The sequence below is a fragment of the Rhinolophus sinicus genome, chromosome 18, assembly GCF_057876585.1.
Source record: "Rhinolophus sinicus isolate RSI-liver-muscle chromosome 18, RSI-T2T, whole genome shotgun sequence".
Classification (NCBI taxonomy): Eukaryota; Metazoa; Chordata; class Mammalia; order Chiroptera; family Rhinolophidae; genus Rhinolophus; species Rhinolophus sinicus.
Window position 1 is genome coordinate 69,290,038 of NC_142518.1, and position 23,665 is coordinate 69,313,702.

General features: G+C 42.7%; 1 long non-coding RNA gene across 2 annotated transcripts in view; it reads right to left on the bottom strand.

The window, feature by feature from the left end:
• Window positions 1–23,665, bottom strand: part of LOC141569626 (uncharacterized) — a 32,182-nt gene that overhangs the window by 5,708 nt on the left and 2,809 nt on the right. For both annotated transcript variants that reach the window (XR_012493321.2, XR_012493322.2), the window contains exon 2: window positions 17,351–18,256. This is a non-coding gene — a long non-coding RNA (uncharacterized LOC141569626). The remainder of the gene's footprint in view (window positions 1–17,350; window positions 18,257–23,665) is intronic.

Genomic DNA, 23,665 nt, shown 5'->3' on the forward strand with positions numbered 1-23,665 from the left:
GCAGACAAGCGTTTGGTGCAGTTATGATGGTATTCTATGGCACAGCACTTACAGTGCACCAGGCACTGTTTTAAACTTTGGAAATGTTCACTCATTCAGTTCTCACCACAACCCTATGAGTGACCTCCTGTTATTACTGTATTTTACCAATTAGGAAGCAGAAGCCCAGAGAGCTGAACTAACTTTGCCCAAGTTCACACAGCTTGTAAGAGAAGGATCTAGAGCTTCAGGAATGCCCAGACCATGTCCGCCTCTCTTTATCTAACCATTGTATTTAACGACTATGGGACAGGAGTAATTTTATCTGACTGGGCAGTGTGAAAATAAACTGTTGATTAATGATTTTCTTGTTTCTTTAGGTAGGGCTGCAATGCTACGAACTTCCATCTTAGGACTACTTTCGCTGCATCCCATAGTTTTTGGGTCGTCATGATTTCATTTACGTTTGTCTCGAGGTATCTTTTGATTTCTTCCTTGATCTCATGGTTGACCCATTCATTATTTAGTAACATGTTACTCAGCCTCCATGAATTTGTGTGTCTTCCAGTTCTTTTCCTGTAGTTGATTTCTAATTTCCTAGCACCGTGGCCAGAGAAGACAGTTGGGACCATTTCAATTTTCTTACATTTATCAAGACTTGTTTTGTGGCCTAACATGTGGTCTGTCTTGGAAAATGTTCCATGTGCGCTTGAGAAGAAGGTGTATTCTGCAGCTTTGGGGTGAAATGCTCTGAAAATATCGATTAAATCCAACTGGTCCAATGTGTCATATAAGGCCGTTGTTTCCATACTGATTTTCTGTCTGGAAGACCTGTCCCTTGTCAGAGGTGTGCAGAAGTCCCCTACTACGATAGTGTTACTGTTGATCTCTGTCTTTATGTCAGTCAATATCTGTTTTATGTATTTAGGTGCTCCTATGTTGGGTGCATAGACGTTTACTAGGGTTATGTCCTCTTGTCGGATCGATCCCTTTATTATTATATAGTGCCCATCTTTGTCTTTTAATACATCCTTCATTTTAAAGTCTATTTTGTCAGATGTAAGTATTGCAACTCCAGCTTTTTTCTCATTTCCATTTGCATGAAATATCTTACTCCAACCCTTCACTTTCAGCCCGTGTGTGTCTTGTGATCTGAGGTGAGTCTCTTGTATACAGCGTATACAAGGGTCTTGCTTTCTTATCCACTCAGCCACCCTATGTCTTTTGATTGGAGCATTTAATCCATTTACATTGAAAGTGATTATTGATAGGTACATAGTCATTGCCATTTTTTAAAAATTTGTAGTTAGATTGTTTTCATCTTTCTTCTGTTTACAGAAGCCCTTTTAATACTTCCTGCAATGCTGGCTTGGTGGTAATAAATTCCTTTAGCTTATTCTTTTCTGGGAAGCTCTTTTTCTCTCCTTCAATTTTAAATGACAGCCTTGCTGGATAAAGCAATCTAGGTTGTAGGCCTTTGTTTTCCATCACTTTGAGTACCACGTCCTACTCCTTCCTGGACTGCAATGTTTCTATAGAAAAGTCATTTGATAGTCTTATAGGAGTTCATTTGTATGTAACCCGCTGTCTTTCTCTTGCTGCTTTTAGGATTCTCTCTTTGTCTTTAACCTTTGCCATTTTAACTATAATGTGTCTTGGTGGGGACCTGTTTGGGTTTATCCTGGTTGGAACTCTGCACTTCCCGGGCTTGTATGTCGGTTTCCTTCACCAGGTTAGGGAAGTTTTCGGATATTATTACTTCAAATATGTTCTTGATCCCTTGCTCCCTCTCTTCACCTTCTGGTATTCCTGTGATGCGCATGTTGTTGCGCTTGATGTTATCCCAGGGGTGTCTTAAACCATTTTCATTGTTTTTAATTCTTTTTTTCTTTTTGTTGTTCCGTTTGGGTGATCTCTGCTAATTTGTCTTCTAAGTCGCTGATTCAGTCCTCTGCTTCATCTAACCTGCTGGTAATTCCTTCAAGTGTGTTCTTTATTTCAGTTATTGTGTTCTTTAGTTCTAACTGGTTGTTCTTCATGATTTCTCTATCCTTCTTGATGTCATCACTAAGCTCCTTAAACAGTCTTATCATCAGTGTTCTGAACTCTGTCTCTGATATGTTGGTTACCTCTATTTCATTTGGTTCCATTTCTGGAGGTTTCTTCTGTTCTTTTATTTGGGACATGTTTCTTTGTTTCCCCATTCTGGCTGACTCTCCGTGTTTGCTCCGATGTATTAGGTAGATCCCCTAGGGTTCTTGGTTTTGCTGGGTTATGTTATGTAGTATGTATCCTTTATATTTGACTTGCACCACTTCCTTCTTCTCCTGTGCATGTGCTCCAAAGGTGACTCTTGTGTTGTGTATATTGTCCTGTTAAAATTGCTCTTGAATTGCTTTTGGCTTGCCAGCAGGTGGGATTGACTCCTAGGCTGACTAGTTGTGAGACTTGGCTCGCCTACAGTGGATGTTCTGCTGGGTTGACCACTCAAATGAGGCTTGGCCCCTATGGGCTCTTGTGCCTGTAGAGAATTCCCTCTGGGTGTTTGACTTGTAGGTCAAACCCGGTAATACTCTGGTTTGGTCTGGAGTTGGCCTCTGGGTGTGTTGAGTGTTGTGCCTCTTGAGCTGGGCCCTGGTGTAGGGTAAATTCAGAACAAAGCAAATCACCAAGCACAACAACAACAGAGAAAAAAACAAATACACTCACATGTAAAAACAACCGATAACCCACACTCAACACAGGCAAAAATATCAAAAATACAAAAACAAAACAAAACAAAAAAAGCAGCGCCAGTCTTGGCTTAAGCCCACCAAGTAATGTCCAGGTTGTCCTCTGCTGTACCAAAGAGTCCTCTACGTCTTGTGCAAGCAGATCCGGTCACCTGGTGCCCAGAGTGACCTTGGGACTACAGTTCTAGATGAGTGGGGCTATGGGGTCCGGATGGTAGTTTTTACAAAGTCAGTGCAGTTTCTGCTCTTGCCTGCACATATGCGCACTGAGAGCAACACAGCCAGCCCTGTGCCCAGGTCTCCTGCGTCTTAGGGCACTTCTTCTGTGTGTGTGTGTGTGTGTGTGTGTGTGTGTGTGTGTGTGTGTGGAGGGCGGGCCATTTCTGAGCTGCTGAAAGCCCAGAGCTGCCTCTACCACCTGCTGCTGACCCCTGGGTGTTATCTCCGCAGTTGTAATTGCCCTGCCCTAGGCTGGCCAGAAAGGGTGGGGGCTGGGGATGGAGGAATCTTCTCTCTCCCAGCCCAGTGGTGTCACACTCTTCCCAGCCTCTTCCCTGGGTCAGAGCTACACGCCGAGTGTTCCCAGATCCCGAGCGCTACTGCTCCTCTGCAATCTGGCACTACTCCTCAGTTCAGGGGCCAGCTTGAGTCTCTGGAAGGGTGGGGGTAGGATTGGGAGAGTGGGGGGAGGGGCCCAGGTATGGAGTTTATGTGCTTTGTCCTACCTAGGGCCCAGCTGGAGGTCTTAGCTGAGGTTACTGCCTCAGAGGCTGGATACGCTGCTCTCTGGGCAGGAGAGATCAGCTGTGGGATGCAGGGAAAGAGCCCACCTCCTGGCTCTTGTGGTCTCTGTTCTATCCTGGGATGCCCTGCGTCTCCATAGCCTCAGATGCGGGCTGCGTCTCCACTCAGCTCCCTTCCCTCTTCCTCTGCTTGCCCAGTTTGCCCACCTTCAAGTAATCCTCCTATGAGTCTCTTAGCTGTTCTGCGTGATGAGCAGAGAGTCCTTTGATGGGTTACAGATGTTCAATTTATGGTACGTTCCGGAGGAGAACTCAAGAAGACCACCTCGCTGCTGCCATTCCTACGACGTCACTCCCAAGCAATAATACTTTAGCATCATCAAATATCTAGCTAGTGTTCAAATTTACTGGTTGTCTCATTTTTAAAAATTGCATTTAGTTTATTCAAATCAGGATTCAAACAAGGTCCATAGATTGCATTCATTTGATATGTGAGCTGTGAGCCATTTTACATAGAGAGAAACTGAGGGTCAGAGATCATCTGTTCAGTGTTCAAAAACAATTGTCTATTGAATCAGTCCTAGTACCAGATGTTGGGGATACAGAGATTAGGAAGACACAAGTCTCTGTGCTCAAAGAACTCAGTCTTGTGCTCCTGGAATGCTCTGTGAATGTATCTATCACAGGAATTTTCATGTTACCAGTATGGGGTCATGTATCTATCTTCCTAGATAGATGGCAAATTCCTTAAAAGGCAGGGGCCATTTAAAGGTTGACATTGAATTACTAATACCTAGCATGGTTTCTGGTACATAGGAGGATGTACCCTTATGGAGACAGGAGTAATTTTATCTGACTGGGCAGCGGGACCAGTGAAGAGCTTCAAGCAGGCCACTGGCATGATAAGGTTTTCACTGTAGGTAGGTAACCCAGATTGTCAGTTGGGTTGGAGGCATGACAGACTAGAGGCAGAGAAGATGCCTATGTTAGAGAAAATGAGAGCCAGACTAGGGTAATGGCAATGAGTACAGAAAGGAGAAGACGGGTTAGAGACCTACTGCGGATATAAATTTGGCAGGATTTGGCAATTTCTTAGATGTAGAGAATGAGAGAAAATGAAGAGTTCCAGGTTTCTGGTTTGGGTGATAGTGGTACCACCAATAGATTCAGAGTAAAGAGGAGAAGCAAGTTTGGGATGCAGAAGATGAGCTCCCTTTTGGACATGCTTGGGTTGTCTGTGTGATCTTCAGCAGTTACTGTCCATCAGGATGTGTCACAACACCAGAGTTCAGGTGAGAGGGCCGCAGTGGAGATCTGGAGTCGCAGCGTGTAATTGGAGCTTGAAAGCCCGACAGTGAGTGCTATCGCTTAGGGGAAGGACATGAAGTGAAACAGGGAGTAGACAGGGGCACCCTGACACTTACCAAAGGGTTGGAGAATGAGAAGCCCATGACAAAAACGGAAAAGGAAGAGCCCGGGAAATTGGAAGGAAACCAGGAGAGTGTGGTGCCACAGAAGCAAAGGGAAGAAAGTTCAGGAGGGAGGGAGCGGGAGTGGTTGACACTTTTGAGGCAGGTAAGGAGGTGGTGGTAGATAATAGTTCAGTGAAGCCAAGGTGTGGTTGGTGGTGGGGGAGTGGCGGGACGTGAGCCCAGAAAGGCCAGTTGGACTCTCATCCAAAAGGGCCTTGGTCACCAGACTAGGGAGTTAAGGCTTCATTCCATAGATAATGGAGAGTCATCAAGGGGATTCAAACAGGAATGACCTGGTCACATCGGGGTGTTTTAGAAAGTCAGGCTGAGACAGCCAGCCTGGAGGACGCTGTGGAGGAACATGACCGGAGGCCAGGCTCCCTGGAGTGAAATAACGTGGCACTTGGGCAGTGGAGATGGGGACTGTCTCCCAAGGTCTTTAGTGGGTAAAGTTGGCAGGCATTGGAAACGGTAGCTAATACTCATTGAGCACTTTCGTGCCAGGCATTATTGTCAGTGCTTCTGTAAATTCTCACAAGCAAACTATAGTGTAGATGATATTGTGAATGTAGTTTTATGCATGAGGAAGCTGAGGTACAGAGAGAGAAAGCAATTCGCTGAGGATCACAGAGCTACTAAGTGACAGAGCCTAGATTCAGGCCTAGGTAGTTGGCTCTGACCCATTCTAACCCGTTTCACTACATGCTGCTCTTTTTTTTTTTAAATTGGGGTGACAATTGTTAGTAAAATTACATAGATTTCAGGTGTACATTTCTGTATTACATCATCTATAAACCACATTGTGTGTTCACCACCCAGAGTCAGTTCTCCTTCCATCACCATATATTTGCTCCCCCTTATCCTCACCTCCCACCCCCACCCCCCTTACCCTCTGGTAACCGCTAAACTATTGTCTGTGTCTATGAGTTTCTGTTTCTCTTTTGTTGTCACAACATGGATGGATCTTGAGAATATGATGCTAAGTAAAAATAAGTCAGACAGAAAAAGCAGAGAACCACGTGATTTCACTGATATGTGGTATGAACCAAAAACAACAAAAGAACAAGATGAACAAATGAGAAACAGAAACTCAGACACAGACAATAGTTTAGCGGTTACCAGAGGGTAAGGGGGGTGGGGGTGGGAGGTGAGGGTAAGGGGGAGCAAATATATGGTGATGGAAGGAGAACTGCCTCTGGGTGGTGAACACACAATGCGGTTTATAGATGATGTAATACAGAAATGTACACCTGAAATCTATGTAATTTTACTAACAATTGTCACCCCAATTTAAAAAAAAAGAGCAGCATGTAGTGAAACGGGTTAGAATGGGTCAGAGCCAACTACCTAGGCCTGAATCTAGGCTCTGTCACTTAGTAGCTCTGTGATCCTCAGCGAATTGCTTTCTCTCTCTGTACCTCAGCTTCCTCATGCATAAAACTACATTCACAATATCATCTACACTATAGTTTGCTTGTGAGAATTTACAGAAGCACTGACAATAATGCCTGGCACGAAAGTGCTCAATGAGTATTAGCTACCGTTTCCAATGCCTGCCAACTTTACCCACTAAAGACCTTGGGAGACAGTCCCCATCTCCACTGCCCAAGTGCCACGTTATTTCACTCCAGGGAGCCTGGCCTCCGGTCATGTTCCTCCACAGCGTCCTCCAGGCTGGCTGTCTCAGCCTGACTTTCTAAAACACCCCGATGTGACCAGGTCATTCCTGTTTGAATCCCCTTGATGACTCTCCATTATCTATGGAATGAAGCCTTAACTCCCTAGTCTGGTGACCAAGGCCCTTTTGGATGAGAGTCCAACTGGCCTTTCTGGGCTCACGTCCCGCCACTCCCCCACCACCAACCACACCTTGGCTTCACTGAACTATTATCTACCACCACCTCCTTACCTGCCTCAAAAGTGTCAACCACTCCCGCTCCCTCCCTCCTGAACTTTCTTCCCTTTGCTTCTGTGGCACCACACTCTCCTGGTTTCCTTCCAATTTCCCGGGCTCTTCCTTTTCCGTTTTTGTCATGGGCTTCTCATTCTCCAACCCTTTGGTAAGTGTCAGGGTGCCCCTGTCTACTCCCTGTTTCACTTCATGTCCTTCCCCTAAGCGATAGCACTCACTGTCGGGCTTTCAAGCTCCAATTACACGCTGCGACTCCAGATCTCCACTGCGGCCCTCTCACCTGAACTCTGGTGTTGTGACACATCCTGATGGACAGTAACTGCTGAAGATCACACAGACAACCCAAGCATGTCCAAAAGGGAGCTCATCTTCTGCATCCCAAACTTGCTTCTCCTCTTTACTCTGAATCTATTGGTGGTACCACTATCACCCAAACCAGAAACCTGGAACTCTTCATTTTCTCTCATTCTCTACATCTAAGAAATTGCCAAATCCTGCCAAATTTATATCCGCAGTAGGTCTCTAACCCGTCTTCTCCTTTCTGTACTCATTGCCATTACCCTAGTCTGGCTCTCATTTTCTCTAACATAGGCATCTTCTCTGCCTCTAGTCTGTCATGCCTCCAACCCAACTGACAATCTGGGTTACCTACCTACAGTGAAAACCTTATCATGCCAGTGGCCTGCTTGAAGCTCTTCACTGGTCCCGCTGCCCAGTCAGATAAAATTACTCCTGTCTCCATAAGGGTACATCCTCCTATGTACCAGGAACTATGCTAGGTATTAGTAATTCAATGTCAACCTTTAAATGGCCCCTGCCTTTTAAGGAATTTGCCATCTATCTAGGAAGATAGATACATGACCCCATACTGGTAACATGAAAATTCCTGTGATAGATACATTCACAGAGCATTCCAGGAGCACAAGACTGAGTTCTTTGAGCACAGAGACTTGTGTCTTCCTAATCTCTGTATCCCCAACATCTGGTACTAGGACTGATTCAATAGACAATTGTTTTTGAACACTGAACAGATGATCTCTGACCCTCAGTTTCTCTCTATGTAAAATGGCTCACAGCTCACATATCAAATGAATGCAATCTATGGACCTTGTTTGAATCCTGATTTGAATAAACTAAATGCAATTTTTAAAAATGAGACAACCAGTAAATTTGAACACTAGCTAGATATTTGATGATGCTAAAGTATTATTGCTTGGGAGTGACGTCGTAGGAATGGCAGCAGCGAGGTGGTCTTCTTGAGTTCTCCTCCGGAACGTACCATAAATTGAACATCTGTAACCCATCAAAGGACTCTCTGCTCATCACGCAGAACAGCTAAGAGACTCATAGGAGGATTACTTGAAGGTGGGCAAACTGGGCAAGCAGAGGAAGAGGGAAGGGAGCTGAGTGGAGACGCAGCCCGCATCTGAGGCTATGGAGACGCAGGGCATCCCAGGATAGAACAGAGACCACAAGAGCCAGGAGGTGGGCTCTTTCCCTGCATCCCACAGCTGATCTCTCCTGCCCAGAGAGCAGCGTATCCAGCCTCTGAGGCAGTAACCTCAGCTAAGACCTCCAGCTGGGCCCTAGGTAGGACAAAGCACATAAACTCCATACCTGGGCCCCTCCCCCCACTCTCCCAATCCTACCCCCACCCTTCCAGAGACTCAAGCTGGCCCCTGAACTGAGGAGTAGTGCCAGATTGCAGAGGAGCAGTAGCGCTCGGGATCTGGGAACACTCGGCGTGTAGCTCTGACCCAGGGAAGAGGCTGGGAAGAGTGTGACACCACTGGGCTGGGAGAGAGAAGATTCCTCCATCCCCAGCCCCCACCCTTTCTGGCCAGCCTAGGGCAGGGCAATTACAACTGCGGAGATAACACCCAGGGGTCAGCAGCAGGTGGTAGAGGCAGCTCTGGGCTTTCAGCAGCTCAGAAATGGCCCGCCCTCCACACACACACACACACACACACACACACACACACACACAGAAGAAGTGCCCTAAGACGCAGGAGACCTGGGCACAGGGCTGGCTGTGTTGCTCTCAGTGCGCATATGTGCAGGCAAGAGCAGAAACTGCACTGACTTTGTAAAAACTACCATCCGGACCCCATAGCCCCACTCATCTAGAACTGTAGTCCCAAGGTCATTCTGGGCACCAGGTGACCGGATCTGCTTGCACAAGACGTAGAGGACTCTTTGGTACAGCAGAGGACAACCTGGACATTACTTGGTGGGCTTAAGCCAAGACTGGCGCTGCTTTTTTTGTTTTGTTTTGTTTTTGTATTTTTGATATTTTTGCCTGTGTTGAGTGTGGGTTATCGGTTGTTTTTACATGTGAGTGTATTTGTTTTTTTCTCTGTTGTTGTTGTGCTTGGTGATTTGCTTTGTTCTGAATTTACCCTACACCAGGGCCCAGCTCAAGAGGCACAACACTCAACACACCCAGAGGCCAACTCCAGACCAAACCAGAGTATTACCGGGTTTGACCTACAAGTCAAACACCCAGAGGGAATTCTCTACAGGCACAAGAGCCCATAGGGGCCAAGCCTCATTTGAGTGGTCAACCCAGCAGAACATCCACTGTAGGCGAGCCAAGTCTCACAACTAGTCAGCCTAGGAGTCAATCCCACCTGCTGGCAAGCCAAAAGCAATTCAAGAGCAATTTTAACAGGACAATATACACAACACAAGAGTCACCTTTGGAGCACATGCACAGGAGAAGAAGGAAGTGGTGCAAGTCAAATATAAAGGATACATACTACATAACATAACCCAGCAAAACCAAGAACCCTAGGGGATCTACCTAATACATCGGAGCAAACACGGAGAGTCAGCCAGAATGGGGAAACAAAGAAACATGTCCCAAATAAAAGAACAGAAGAAACCTCCAGAAATGGAACCAAATGAAATAGAGGTAACCAACATATCAGAGACAGAGTTCAGAACACTGATGATAAGACTGTTTAAGGAGCTTAGTGATGACATCAAGAAGGATAGAGAAATCATGAAGAACAACCAGTTAGAACTAAAGAACACAATAACTGAAATAAAGAACACACTTGAAGGAATTACCAGCAGGTTAGATGAAGCAGAGGACTGAATCAGCGACTTAGAAGACAAATTAGCAGAGATCACCCAAACGGAACAACAAAAAGAAAAAAAGAATTAAAAACAATGAAAATGGTTTAAGACACCCCTGGGATAACATCAAGCGCAACAACATGCGCATCACAGGAATACCAGAAGGTGAAGAGAGGGAGCAAGGGATCAAGAACATATTTGAAGTAATAATATCCGAAAACTTCCCTAACCTGGTGAAGGAAACCGACATACAAGCCCGGGAAGTGCAGAGTTCCAACCAGGATAAACCCAAACAGGTCCCCACCAAGACACATTATAGTTAAAATGGCAAAGGTTAAAGACAAAGAGAGAATCCTAAAAGCAGCAAGAGAAAGACAGCGGGTTACATACAAATGAACTCCTATAAGACTATCAAATGACTTTTCTATAGAAACATTGCAGTCCAGGAAGGAGTAGGACGTGGTACTCAAAGTGATGGAAAACAAAGGCCTACAACCTAGATTGCTTTATCCAGCAAGGCTGTCATTTAAAATTGAAGGAGAGAAAAAGAGCTTCCCAGAAAAGAATAAGCTAAAGGAATTTATTACCACCAAGCCAGCATTGCAGGAAGTATTAAAAGGGCTTCTGTAAACAGAAGAAAGATGAAAACAATCTAACTACAAATTTTTAAAAAATGGCAATGACTATGTACCTATCAATAATCACTTTCAATGTAAATGGATTAAATGCTCCAATCAAAAGACATAGGGTGGCTGAGTGGATAAGAAAGCAAGACCCTTGTATACGCTGTATACAAGAGACTCACCTCAGATCACAAGACACACACGGGCTGAAAGTGAAGGGTTGGAGTAAGATATTTCATGCAAATGGAAATGAGAAAAAAGCTGGAGTTGCAATACTTACATCTGACAAAATAGACTTTAAAATGAAGGATGTATTAAAAGACAAAGATGGGCACTATATAATAATAAAGGGATCGATCCGACAAGAGGACATAACCCTAGTAAACGTCTATGCACCCAACATAGGAGCACCTAAATACATAAAACAGATATTGACTGACATAAAGACAGAGATCAACAGTAACACTATCGTAGTAGGGGACTTCTGCACACCTCTGACAAGGGACAGGTCTTCCAGACAGAAAATCAGTATGGAAACAACGGCCTTATATGACACATTGGACCAGTTGGATTTAATCGATATTTTCAGAGCATTTCACCCCAAAGCTGCAGAATACACCTTCTTCTCAAGCGCACATGGAACATTTTCCAAGACAGACCACATGTTAGGCCACAAAACAAGTCTTGATAAATGTAAGAAAATTGAAATGGTCCCAACTGTCTTCTCTGGCCACGGTGCTAGGAAATTAGAAATCAACTACAGGAAAAGAACTGGAAGACACACAAATTCATGGAGGCTGAGTAACATGTTACTAAATAATGAATGGGTCAACCATGAGATCAAGGAAGAAATCAAAAGATACCTCGAGACAAACGTAAATGAAAACATGATGATCCAAAATCTATGGGATGCAGTGAAAGCAGTCCTTAGAGGGATATTCGTAGCAATGCTGGCCTACCTAAAGAAACTAGAAAAATCACTAACCAAGTTTATCTTCACACCTAAGGGATCTGGAAAAAGAACAGCAAAAGAAGCTCAAAGGTAGGACAAGGAAGGAAATAATAAAGATCAGAGTGGAAATAAACGAAAGAGAGACAAAAAAAAAAAAAAATACAAAAGATCAATGAATCTAAGAGCTTGTTTTTAGAGAAGATAAACAAAATAGACAAAGCTTTAGCCAGCCTCATCAAAAGAGAGAGTGTGAAGACTCTAATTAATAAAATCAGAAATGAAAGAGGAGAAGTAACAACAGACACCAGAGAAATACAAAAAATTTAAGGAAATTAGTATGAGCAACTGTATAGCAACAAATTAGACAATCTGGAAGAAATGGACAATTTTCAAGAAGCATACAACCTTCCAAGGCTAACTGAAGACAAAATGGAAAACCTGAATAGACTGATTACCACCAGGGAAATTGAGTCAGTAATCAACAATCTCCCAAGAAACAAAAGCCCTGGAACCGATGGCATTACAGATGAGTTTTACAAAACATTCAAAAACGAATTATCACCTATTCTCCTTAAGGTATTCCAAAAAATCCAGAAGTAAGGAAGGCTCCCAAACACTTTTTACAAGGCCACTATCACCGTGATCCCAAAATCAGACAAAAACACTACAAGAAAAGAAAACTACAGGCTGATATCTCTAATGAACACAGATACAAAAATCCTCAACAGAATATTAGCGAACAGGATTCAGCAATACATTAAAAAGATCATACACCATGATCAAGTGGGATTCATTCCTGGTATGCAAGGGTAGTTCAATATCCACAAATCAATTAATGTGATAGACAACATTAACAAAATGAAAAATAAAAATCGTATGATCATATCAATAGATGCAGAAGAAGCATTTGACAAAATCCAGCAGGCATTTATGATAAAAACCCTTAAGAAAGTGGGAATAGAGGGTCCATATCTCCACACAACAAAGGCCATATATGATAAACCCACAGCTAACAACATACTCAATGGGGAAAAGCTAAAACCATTCCCCTTAAGATCAGGAACAAGGCAAAGTTGTCCACTTTCTCCACTTCTGTTTAACACTGTGCTGGAAGTTCTAGCCACAGAAATCAGACAAGAAAAAGAAATAAAAGGCATCCAAATTGGTAAAGAGGAAGTAAAGTTGTCATTATATGCAGATGACACGATACTATATATACAAAACCCTATAGACTCCACCAAAAAACTATTAGAGCTGATAAATGAATTTAGTAAAGTAGCAGGATACAAAATTAATATTCAGAAATCAGTTGCATTTGTATATACCAATAATAAAATATCAGAAGGAGAAATTAAGAAAACAATCCCATTTACAATTCGTTCAAAGACTATAAAATACCTTGGAATAAATTTAACTAAAGAAGTAAAAGATGTGTACTCAGAAAATTATAAGACACTGAAGAGAGAAATGAAAGAATATACAAATAGATGGAAACACATACCATGCTCATGGATAGGAAGAATTAATATCGTTAAAATGTCCATACTGCCTAAGGCAATATACAGAGTCAACGCAATTTCTATCAAACTACCAATGACGTTTATCACAGAAATAGAACATATAATCCTAAAATTTGTATAGAAACATAAAAGACCCCGGATAGCCTCAGCAATCTTGAGAAATAAGAACAAAGTGGGAGGTAGAACGATACCTGACATCAAATTATACTACAAGGCTACAGTAATCAAAACAGCATGGTACTGGCATAAAAACAGACACATATATCAATGGAATAGAATAGAGAGCCCAAAAATAAATCCATGCCTATATGGTCATTTAATCTACGACAATGGAAGCAAGAATTTATGGTGGGGTAAAGACAGTCTATTCAATTAATGGTGCTGGGAAACCTGGACAGACACATGCAAAAAAAATGAAGGTGGACCAGCTCCTTATACCATATACAAGAATAAATTCAAAATGGCTTAAAGACTTAAACGTAAGATCTGAAACCATAAAATTCCTAGAATAAAATATAGGAAGAAAGTTTAGAGACATTACCCGGAGTAAGATTTTTACTGATATATCCCCTCGGGCAAGGGAAGTAAGAGAAAAAATAAACATGTGGGATTACATCAAACTAAAAAGATTTTTCACAGCAAAGGAAACCATCAATAAAACAAAGGCATCCTACTGAATGGGAGAAGATATCTGCCAATTATATATCTGATAAGGGGTTAATATCCAAAATTTATAAAAAACTCACTCAACTCAACTCCAAAAAAACAAACAACCCAATTAAAAAATGGGCAGAGGACATGAAGAGACATTTTTCTAAAAAGGACATGCAGATGGCAAATCAACATATGAAAAAATGCACAACATCCCTAATCATCATAGAAATGCAAATAAAAACCACAATGAGATATCACCTCACTCCAGTCAGAATGGCTATCATCAATAAATCAACAAACAGCAAGTGCTGACGAGGATGTGGAGAAAAGGGAACCCTTGTGCACTCTTGGTGGGATTGCACGTTGGTGCAGCCACTATGGAAAACAGTATGGAGGTATCTCAAAAATCTGAAGATGGAAGTACCTTATGATCCAGCAATTCCACTCCTAGGTGTCTATCCAGAGAAATCCAAAACTCTAATTCAAAAAAATTTATGCACCCCTACTTTTATTGCAGTACTATACAAAATAGCCAAGACATGCAAACAACTGAAATGCCCATCAGTAGACGACTGGATTAAGAAACTGGTAAATTTATACAATGGAGTATTACACAGTCATAAAGAAGAAAGAAATCTTACCATTTGCAACAACATGGATGGACCTAGAGAACTATGCTAAGTGAAATAAGTCAGACAAAGAAAAACAAATACCATATGATCTTACTTATATGTGGAATCTAAAGAAAAGAATAAATGAATGAACTAATCATAAACAGTCTCAGAGACAGAGGAAAAACTGCAGGTTGCTAGATGGGAGGGGGGTGGGGATAAGGGGGAAGGTGAGGGGATTAGAAAACAGTCAGGAACCACAAGATGGCCAGAGGGTTTTGAAAATTAATTTGGGGAATGTAATGAATAATGTTGTAAAGATTTTGTAGGGTATCCGATGGACACTTGTCTCATTAGGGAGACCACCTCAGGGATGATGTGGATGCCTGATCACTGCACTGTACACCTGAAGCTGAAGCTGAACAATAATGAATGTCAAATACAATTTTATATATTTATACAGTTACAAGAAGTGGAGTGCAGCATTAGGAATAGAGACAGTGGAAATGTAATGGCTGTGTGCGATGTCAGAGGGATAGTGGATAGGGGGAGGGGGTTGTCACTATGTGAGGGATATAAATGATAAATGTCTAACTATTACATTGTTTTGTGTACCTGAAACTAATAAAAAATGCTATATATATAAAAAGTATGACTGCTTGGGTTTTTGTTAGTGTTACAATGGTACTATAGTTTGTTAAAAAGTCCTTATCTTTTTGGGGTATGCAGGAAAGTATTTAAAAAATGAAATGATCCAATGAAATATTATCTGGGATTTACCTGAAAATAATCCAGTGATGTTGGGTGGGGGCTAGCTGAAACAAGTCGGGTCATGCCTATGTTAATAATTGAAGCAGGGTGATGGAGAACAGAAATCCCAAAATCAATCTCTCGGGTTTTTTGGCAATTCAATAAAATGATTATATGAAATTTCTCATATAGTGCCTCCTGTCTCAAAAAAATGTTAGTTTTGCTTCTCCCCTCACCCATTTAACTCCATCCATGGGGGCATAGCAAGGGAAACAGCAGGTCAGTGGTTTGGGAATTAGAAATCCAACAACCCAAGAACTGGAAATGTATTTCCTCCTTTGCCTGGTTAAGACAGAGGGGCTCTAGAGCCAAATGGCTCCCAAGCAGCCTCGTGTAGGAATGGCGGTGCTCAAGTCCCGTGGAACAAAGGGAAAGAAATCATGGCTTGAACTTTTGTGGAGAGGAGAGAAAAAGTGCCTCAAATATAAAATCCACTCTTGGCTGGAAAAAGCTGGTCTTTTTTCTCTGCTGCTTGAATCCCTGTGCAATACTGCCACCTGGTGGCTACCTAGCATCGCTTTACCTGGTTTCTGCATGCAGTGTAATCTCAGTTCTCACTGCACTGTGAAAATTCCGTAAGGAAACAGGCACTCTCAATGAAATGTTCACTGAACTGTTCAAAGTTGAGCATATCATATCATATCCCTCATGTTCGGCTAAGTGCCTTGTACTCAAGCTCTGTTATAGCACATCTCACTGTAGTATTAGGATTGTATACCTGTGAGCATTCATTCATTCATCCAACAAACTTAAAGTGTCATGTCTAGGATAGACAGTGAGTTAGACATGGGAAACACAATGGTGAACAAAACTAGTTGAGCATATAAACAGAGAATTAAACATGTAAACAGAGAATTAAAATAGCCACTTTCCCACCCACTATAAAGAGTTATTATAATATTTAACATTTGTTGAGCACTTAATGTATGCCAGGAAATTGTCTAAGTCCTTTACATATACATGTATTAACTCATTTAACCCTTACCACAACTGTGTAAGATAGGCGATATTATTATCCTCATGTTACAGGTGAAGCAAGAGAGGCACAGAAAAGTTAGGTAAATTGTCCAAAGTCACAGAGCTAGAAAATGCTAGAGCTCAGATTCAAGCCTGGCCTGAGTCCAGAGCCCATGCTCTAGTTAAAAAAAAAAATACTACTGCACCTGACCCCATGCCTGTTTGATGACTGAATAAATAGAAACCTTGGACCTCTGAAACCCAAGGAGAGAAAAGCTCAGGCAGTAGAATCTCCTAGTAGGAGCTGTGGACCTTAAGAAAGACTGTATCGGCCAAGAGGGACTCTTTGTGATTAACTGGGCACAAATTCACGACTAGAATCTCGCAGCCATTGCCTACACAGGTCTCTCACTAGTGCTAAATTTCAGAGAAAAATTGCAGACTGAGATTCCAAGCCTCCTGCACTGTGTTCTTGCCAACTGAGCTCACCTTTATAACAGTTTCTGGAGTCATCTTTCAACCAATGGGCTAATACCTACCCCAACCAATCGGAACTGTGCAGCTATATCCTCATTTACATCTATACCGACCAATTAAAGTGGCTCCATAACAACCAATCAATCAGAACACATGAAGCCAACCAATCAGGACAATGCTATCTGGACCAATCCGATTGTGCTAATTTGGATTCCTCATTTACATAAAAATAGACCAATCAGGGACCAAGGTGGGGAGACTGTCTCCATAAAAAGTGGCCTCCCCTTTGTCTCTGTGGAATGTACCTTCAGTTTCCACTAGGGGCTATGATTTCCAGGTTTGCAAACTGTTCATCTGAATAAAGTTTCCCCTTTTACCACAACCCACATTGGGGACTCCTGTTGGCATTAGATTGGTGGCAGCGACCTTCTGTTGAGAGAGGTTACACTGATCAAGAACTTGACTCCATCCCTGTGAACCTCACCTAGCCTCTGGGGATTCTCTCTGCTTGCTCCCTGCTTTTATTGCAACCCTGCATCCTCTGCCCCCAAAGTAAGTGCTCTCGCTTTAATGTTCTGTTGCAAATATAAACGAAAACACTCTATGTGATTCTTCCTAATATGATGGAAACATGCTGGTATTTCCAAGAAGATGCTACCAAATTCTAAAGGTGAACAAAACATAAATAAAGCAATTACAGTAAGCACTCAAAAACAGTCTCGATTCTGACCACACCTGTATGATTTCCAGGCTCTGTGCATTGGGTATCTGGATTTATGGCTGGACTCACAGATTAAAAGTATTGCTGCCTTGTGGTGAGTACTTACTCTGTGTAAGGCACTGTTGATGCATTATCCCACTTCATCTTCTCACCAAATCTGTGAGGCAGATGGATTTTCCCACTTCACAGATAAAGATAATAGGGCCAGAGAGGTTAAGTAAATTGACCAGGGTCATACGAATAAACATATAAACAGAAAACGTGGGATTTGAACTCAAGTAGTCTGACATCAGAACCTGAGTTCTTGACCACTATGATATACCGTCCCCCTCTGCCCCACCCCATTTTTTGATCATTACCTAGTCTCTGGGTTTCTTCTAGCGATAAGCCTGGGATTTATTCTTGCAGTGGCTCAGTGAGGGGAATTCATTAGAGATATCTCAGTTGGTTGCATTAAATTCAACTGCTTCCTACTCACCCCCTACTTTCTTTAACTAACCAATACATACCCATTCTTACAGGACCAGGTCAAATCTCATGCCTCCTGCAGGAAGCTTTCCCTGACTTCTCTAGCCCACCACTCATCACTGGTTCATTCAACAAATGTTTGTTTCCCCGTTTTTAATATTGTTCACTCCCAAATTCTTTCTAAAGGAAACGTCCAAGTCCAATGAACTTTCTGGGGAATAGTGAACAGTAAAGGGGAGCTGGTGGCTCATCTCTGGAGAAGAAAATTAGCTCAATATATCTCAAGGTTTTCAGAGGGTATATGAACATAGAAAGAAACAGCCTAGTAGAGGCAAAAACACGATCTCACTGGCCACTGATAGTAGTTACCCACTGGCCTACTCACGACCATAGTGCAGCCGCAGCCCCAGGACACAAGTCCTGAAGACAAGAAGAGGCTGCCTTCAGCATTTTTGTTAGTCCAAATCTTGATGTCCGCTAAGAAGTTCTGACTCAAATATGCACACACCAAGGCTTTTATTTCATATGGAGATCTGATTGCAACCTAAAAAAAAAAAAAATTGAATCTATGAGTAGGGGCTTTCAGAATGGCACAGTAATAACCTCTGAAGATCCACTTCTCCCAACCAATGAGAACACAGGGGAAAAAGTGTTAAAATCAACTTTTTCAGAACTCTGGAAAGGATCCAAATGCTTGCAACAATCCGAGGAGCATTCACTTAAGAAAACTACTGAATCTTGCTAAGAACACTGATCTTTAGGGCCTTTTAACTTGCCCTATTCCCACTCCACTCTCCCCTGCTCAATGGTAGTCTTGAAAAGCAGCAGCCTCGCACCCATGGTAAACTATGAAAACGAGCTGTCCAGCAGTCACTGGATGGGGCAGAACAGCTTGGAGCTCATCAAAAACTCCGATCCCAAGAGCACTGTCACTGTGTGATCTGTCAGCTCCCCAAAATTTATTTTTAGTAAATGATTAACACAACCAAAATAGAACTCCTGAAAACTCTCTCCTAGATAAAATCCCTTAATTTCCTCAGGTCTGTTCACCATGTTTTGCTTCTCTAACACCTATCTGCTAACACATGTGGGTACCACTCATGTCTCCCCTCCAGGCTTCTGATAGCGCATGCACACAGGGGTCTGTTTTAATTATTTTAATAACAATGACAGCTATAATAAATATCTAACATTTAAACAGCACTTACTGTTTGCCAGGTACCACCCTAAGTGCTTTACCTATATTAACTCTGCAACTTCCCCAATAACCCTCTATTTTACAGATGAGAAAACTGCAGCACAAAGAGCCCGACTTGCCCAAGGTCATCAAAGCCTAGAGTGTGTGGACCCCAGATTCCAGTACAAGCAGTCTTGCTCCAGATTCTGTGCTCTTGATCTGGGTAAGCCCCCCTAACTCCTCAGATGGAGGGGTTTTTATAAATCATGTGGCTCAGGACTAGTCTGAAGCCAAAGTGGGTTTCCTATTCTCACTCGTTCTGTCCCCGATTTTAAATCTTAGAAACTGTGCCTTCAAGCACCACAGACAACACAGGGGATAATTTTTCTTTATAAATTTGTTCCAATCAATTTGGCCCAGAGAGTGGGAATCAGGAAGAGGAAAGACTGGACTAGAGCTAAGGAAAAGATATCTTCTTCACAACCCAATAAGCAAAGGCAAGAAATAAAAAAGACCACCACACCAAGGGAGGAAGGATTCCAACGCAGGGCAGGGAATTCTGTCAGTGAGGCCTGAGGTACAAGTCACCAGGATGACCACAGGCCAGTGAGTACAGGGACTAAAGGTATGTGGTTTTATCCGTCCTATTTCTTGTTTTTCAGCCACAGCAATAGCCTCCTTATGTAGGTCAGCTCCACTGAGACAGCAGTGCCTCTTTGAGCAACCCTAGACCCCAGCCACAGTGTCCCATGTGATACCAGACAGCAAAGCTGATAAAAGGCCGCCATTTCAATGAGCTGGGTTTTTAAATGTGAAATACTAATCTTCCCAAGAAAATTTTTATATAAAATGAAGACATTTCGTGCCCAGCACATCACATTTTTCTTTTATCAGAACACTAATGCAAGAGTTCAGGGGGAGCTACCTCACTGTCCTCAGAACTGCTACCAGGGAAAGATAAGTAGTACAAGCGAGCAGTGGAAAAATACCAGCAAAGAAACAATGGGAGTTTCCTGGCTCTGTGCTTCTCCTTTCACGCATGGAGGCAATGTGCATGAGAAGAACTTGTGATAAGTAAACAATATCCACGCCCCTAAAAGTTGTTGTTACCATCCTTGTACATTAGTGCCTATTTCCATCACTCGTTATTCCAATAAATATTCACTGAGTGCCTACTATATGCCAGGCACTGGTCTAGGCACTGGGGATGCAGCAGGGAACAAAACAAAGTTTTGCCCTTATGAAGCACACTGCTTCCTCCTGCTCTTCCGCCTCCCCGTCCCTCTCCTACATCCGGTGGAGAGTATCAAAGCATGAAGTAGGAGATCTGGGTTCCGGCCCCAGCTTTGCCACTAAGAGACGTATGATCCTCATTAGCATCTCCGGGCTCAGGTGCTCTTTCTGCACAGTCTGAAGATGAACAAAACACCCATCTAGGAGCTGTGGGGGACCCCCAAATCAATGTAATACAGACTCTGTTTTCCAGGGGTTCACAGACCAGTAGGAAGGCCAGGCATGTGCCCAGAGGACTCTAATGCAAAACTGAGGGTCACAGGAAAAGATGATGAAGAGGAGGACAGATCTAAAACATTCCCAAACAAGGGGCACTGGCTTTAGGCCTTCAGTGTTGTATAAGACTTGGGTCCATGTGAATGGACAGGAAGACTTTTCAAGGTAGAATGTACAGAGGGAATAAGCAGATCCAGTAGCAGGAAAGGGATGATCAAGGCTCCCAAGGGGGAGCAGAGAGTAGTTCGGTGTGGCCGAAACACAATGAAAGAGCCAAACACCAATTCACATGAAATTTTACCATGAAGCAAGAGACTGAGACATTTTGTACTTGGCCCATAATCATGAGGTCAGTTGGCCGCTGCACTCAACATTTATAACTAGTATCCTTGAGTGCTCATCAATTACACAATTCCAATAGCAATACCAGGACTTTTATTCTAACTTACAGATAGAACAAGTTACCCAGCAAGAGCTATTGGTGTGCATAAAATACGTACACAAAGTATACGTATAAAAACACATATGGAGGATTTAAAAGTGAACCAGATTCTGCCCAATGAAAAGAATGAAACTCCTGTTCATGTCATTGGAAATAATACTGTGTTTTCCTCCGACCTCATAGTTGTGCACTGAGATAGAGCAAACATCCCTTAACCTCTGGTTACGAAGTACTGTTACCAAGGAAAATTGAAGAGCTGACAGTCTTCACAGCCAGTTTCAACACTAACTCCATCAAGGTGTCATATGTCAACACCTCAAATAAGGTATACTGAGGCAAGCCTTCATGTAAGCACATCAAAGTAGAAACTTTTTAAAAATAAATAACCCAAAGATAATTGACTGAAATCCACCAGCAGGATATAATCAAAGGACTGTTATCATAAGCAACTATAACATTACATCTTGCTATTCACCGACTAGTTTGCCAGTGTTGATATTAAGAACTTTTTCCTTAGGACAAAACCCCACACATTCCAGTTAGTTTTAATCAAGGTGTTCAGTTAAAGAAATAATTAAACAGTTCAAGATCTTCCTTTAAAAAGAGGTGCCATTATTTGCAGAAGTTTCTTTTAGCATACCGAGCAACTTCTCTTTCCGCTCTTCCGTCTTCTGTTCAACTTCTGTCCATTATGGGGTCTCTGGGACCAAAGAGCCCAGCAGCAGCAAAGCTAAATGCTTTGTCACTAGCCTATTTTCCCTCTACTAACAGTGCTTTCCTTGCTCCTTTTACGCCATTTCTTTTGTGTTACTCAAACTTCCTATCTCTTGTTTGGGTTACTATTGCTTTGTGATAAACCAATCCAAAACTCTGGCGTAAAACAATCATTTTACTTTCCTCTCAGATTCTGCATTTCAGGAACTCAGACAGAGTACAGCAGGGATGGCCTGTGTCTGTCTGTCCATAATATCTGGGGCCTCAGCTGGGGGCTCCAATCATCTCCCGGTGTCTTCATTGACAGGTCTCCTGGTTGATGCTGACTATTTGCTAGAACCTCAGCAGGGGCTGCTGCGCAGAGGATCTATAGGTGGCCGCAGCGTGGGCCTGGGATTTCTCAAAGCATGGCAGCCTCGGGGTAGTCAGACTTCTTACGTGGCAGCTCAGGACTTTAAAGGTCAATGTCCCTGAAGATAAAGCCGAAGCTGCACTGCCTCTTACGGTCTAGACTCAGAAGTCCGAGTCTTATTTCTCCCTGTCCTATGTGTTAGTACAACCAAAGTCTGTACAGATTCAAAGCAGAGGGAGTATCAACCCTACTTCTCAATGGAAGGGTGGCAAGATCACGTTATAAAAGAGCGTGTGGGATGCAAGATACTGTTGTGGCCATCTTTGAAAAAATACAATCTGCTACATTCTCCCATCTGTTTCTCTTGCTTAAGGATACTCTCCGATCTTATTTTTTAAGGAAAAACAACCTCAAGAGACCACTATTTTTACTGAGGCTCCTAAGTTCTGTTAGGCGGTAACCAGATGCTTTCATCCACACCCAGCCCCCAATCTTTCCTGTTCAGCACATCTAACCATTTCTCTGCTCTATATGGCTCCTGGCAGAAAGGGAATTTGGTCTCCTACAGGCTGCTGGACCCAGCACTTATCACTTTGAGGAGAAAAGCAGCCACTGACATCTGGGAGCTGGCTTGGTCCTCACAGCTAGGCCTAGGTGCTCTCCTGATGAACACAAATAATTCACAGACCAGCAACGTCAGAAAAGGCCACTGTGTGACCACAGCGACCAAGACAAAAGCAAGACTACTACACAATCATGTTTGAATGAAAAGAGACAAAACATGAACTTTGACCAAACCACAAAAATGACCAAACGTCTTCCTGTCCTGGCTAATAGTAACTGCTGCCACTTGACCAATTAGCCTCCTTCTAGTCTATGCTCCTAATGAGATCCTCTAAGATGCCCAGTCACAGAATACCCCCATGTGTGTACTGTTACTTCCTAACAGAATCCAACCCAGAGAAAGCCTCCCTTCTTTAAACCCTCTCCCAAGTCATCTAACACAAGTCCCAATCCTATAATAAATCCTAACACCTGTGAGATGCCCCCCTAAACTCCCCATGGTGTGCATTCTCCCTCCACGCACTGAGTAATCAACCCTATTTGTTCAACCACAGGTATGTGCCTGGTGGTCTTTGGCTAGAGGGCACTGATAACTCCTCTAAGGACCTTGAAATTAGAAAACACATTTCTGCTGAAGTCATTTCTGATCTCCTGAATTCCAGCTTTCAGTCAGACACTGGGTTTGGCTCTTTCACAATGCAGTTTTGGAAGACAATTATATGAACTCCTTAGACTTCCAGAAGCTATTAAAATGCCCCTATTGGATGGATGGATGGATAGATAGATAGATAGATAGATAGATAGATAGATAGATAAGGGTCCTCCAGGTTTCCTCATCAATTTATCAAGCGCAGACAGGTTATTGTGATAACAGCGGCGATAGCTGCCCTGTCCCCAACACGGTCACAGGACATAAAGGCAACCTGACTGAATACATATGGGTACTGGAGCCTCTGCTGTGGGAAAAGCAATAGGTATGCACCCAGCAACTGGTTTGGCAGTTGCAGATACCAGATTCTAGAAAATATTTCTGCTTCTTCCTCCTAGTGAGTTCTTCATTTTTCTCAAATTTATTCTGTGAAGAAAAAAATGTGACATTATTTATGATAACTACCATTTTTCCTTCTCCTTTATGGTTCTCACTCATTTGGTGCAAGGACTCTCATCCTCAAACTGTTTCAAATAAAGCAAAAAC